This window comes from Gekko japonicus, unplaced genomic scaffold (assembly GCF_001447785.1).
Source record: "Gekko japonicus isolate JY-2015 unplaced genomic scaffold, Gekko_japonicus_V1.1 scaffold4400, whole genome shotgun sequence".
Lineage (NCBI taxonomy): Eukaryota > Metazoa > Chordata > Lepidosauria > Squamata > Gekkonidae > Gekko > Gekko japonicus.
Window position 1 is genome coordinate 6,450 of NW_015174982.1, and position 2,757 is coordinate 9,206.

A 2,757-nucleotide genomic window follows, 5' to 3' on the forward strand; every position below is an offset into this window, starting at 1 on the left:
TAGGGATCAAACAATCATGACGGTAATACGGCAGTGCACAGGAGGCGGAGGTGGAATAGTGGTGGCGGCGGCTCCTACTTAAAGGCCTGGCGGAAGAGCTCTGTCTTGCAGGCCCTGCGGAACTGAGAAAGGTCCCGCAGGGCCCGGATCTCTTCCGGGAGCTCCTTCCGCCAGGTAGGAGCCGCCACCGAAAATGCCCTGGTCCTGGTCACCGTATGTGGACATATTTGTAGGGGCCAGCTCTGGGTTTTGGAAATACCTGGAGATTTTAGGGATGAATCGTGGGAAAGCTGGGTTGGGGGGGAGGGTACAATGACACAGAGTCCACCCTCCAAAGCAGCCATTTTCTCCCAGGGAACTGATCTTGGTCCTCTGGAGGTCAGTTGTAATAGTGGAAGATCTCCAGGCCATATGTGGTCCTGGTCCATGTGTGGACATATTTGTAGGCTCCAGCTCTGGGTTTCGGAAATACCTGGAGATTTGAGGGATGAATCCTGGGAAAGCAGGGTTGGGGGGGGGGGAGGTACAATACCATAGAGTCCACCCTCCAAAGTAGCCATTTTCTCCCAGGGAACTGATCTTGGTCCTCTGGAGGTCAGTTGTAATAGTGGAAGATCTCCAGGTGCTACTTGGAGGTTGGCAGCTCTAGATATGTCTCCTTTATTATACTTGTGTATGCAGACACCTGTCTCCCATTCTCCCTGGGAGACCCAGTTTGGTGTAGTGGTTAAGTGCGCGGACTCTAATCTGGGAGAACTGGGTTTGGTTCCCCACTCCTCCACTTGCGCCTGCTGATGTGACCTTAGGTCAGTCACAAGCTCTGGCACAGCTGTTCCTGAAAGAGCAGTTTCTGTCAGCGCTCTCTCAGCCCCGCCTACGTCACAGGGTGTCTGTTGTGGGGAGGGGAAGAGAAAGGAGTTTGTAAGCCACTCTGAGACTCCCAAGTGAAGGGCGGGGTATACATCCAATCTCTTCTTCTTTTTCTTCTTCTTAATCTTACTGTTCACACAGACTTCTCTCCCATTATGAATATATTCATTATCCCCATTGTGTGTGTGTGTGTGTGTGTGTGTAAAAGAGGGGTGTGTGAGTGTAGTAAGGGACTTGTGCATGTACCTATGGTATCCGTACACAGTTCCTCCTTTTCCCCCCTTCCTCGCTATCAGACTAGCCCGATCTCGGAAGCCCTGCGAGGTCGGCCCTGGTTAGTGCTTGGATGTGTTTGGGCTTCACAAAATTCCAGGTCCTTCCCCTCCTTATGTTCTTAGTCGTGGCCCCCACCCTGTGGAACCGGCCGCCTGAAGAGGTGTGTGCCTTGCGGGGCCTCCCCCCCCCAGTTCTGTGGGGCGTGCAGGGCTGCTCTGTTTCAGGTGGCCTTTGGGTGATACAAGAACTGTCTCAGCAGGGCTTTTTTTGTTGAAAAAGCCAAGCAGGAACTCATTAGCATAATAGGCCACACCCAATGACAGAAATTCATTAGCATATTAGGCCACACCCTCATGTTGCCACACCCACCTTTTGCTTCTTATTCTGTTTACCTTGTTTGTGGTCAAAACCCAGGGCCTTTTTTTGTAGCAGGAACTCCTTTGCATGTTAGGCCACACACCCCTAATGTAGCCAATCCTAATGAGTTTCTGCTGTTGGGTGTGGCCTATTATGCTAATGAGTTCCTGCTGGGCGTGGCCAACTCAGGAGCCAGCTGGAACTCCGTTCCTGTGCGTTCCTGCCCGAAAATAGCCCTGTGTCTCAGTATATACGAGAGAGAAGTGTGTCTGATGCACAACTGTATTTTTGCACACGGAGATGTGAACGAGAGCTAGCACTGTGCAGTGACTTGGACTAGGTTCTAGAAGACCCAGGTTCGAATCCCCATTCTACCGTGGAAGCCGGCTGGGTGACCTTGGGCTAGTCATGCTCGTCAGCCTAGCCTACCTCACAGGGTTGTTGTGAGGAGAGAACGGAGCCAAGGAGAGCAACGTAACGTGTTTTGGGTCCCCACTGGGGAGAACAGCAGGGTAGGAATGAAGGAAAGAGAGAAATAGGTTGGCTTTTGTGCACGGCTGCTCTGTTAATGTACGTAGATAGAAGCAGATAGAAGCAGAAGTGTGCCTGTGATCACAAGCAGCAAACACAAGGAAGTCTTAGACTTAAAATCCACATGTTTCCTCCTCACCCCATTTACGTTCCATGTATATGGCCTGAAGTCAGTTGCTAAATCACCCCTCCCATGTGATGTTTTCAGACTTGCAGCACCCTAGCCTCCGTCTTTGGACCAGCTGTTCTGGATAATTGATGGGGGTTTTTTTAAGTCTTGGTTGGGCAACCAGTAGGTTGCCTTTGCCAACCTCCAAACCAGTGGGAGGACTCCGTTCTCAGTCTGGGAGGCGTGGACTTGCTCCGCCGTCTGGTTTGTGGGGCCGTTCCTTGGCAGCCTCGCCGGAGCGGCTGTCCAAAGGAAAACAAAGCTGTTTCGAGAAATGCTGCAATTTTTGGGTTTTGTGTCACCATCGCGTTTGGGCTGAAATCTTTTAAGAATCATAATTATTTTACATTATCTATCTCCCGGTTTTCTACCTCATGGGGACCCAAAGCGGCTCACACGGCTGTCCAAAGGAAAACAAAGCTGTTTCGAGAAATGCTGCAATTTTTGGGTTTTGTGTCACCATCGCGTTTGGGCTGAAATCTTTTAAGAATCATAATTATTTTACATTATCTATCTCCCGGTTTTCTACCTCATGGGGACCCAAAGCGGCTCAC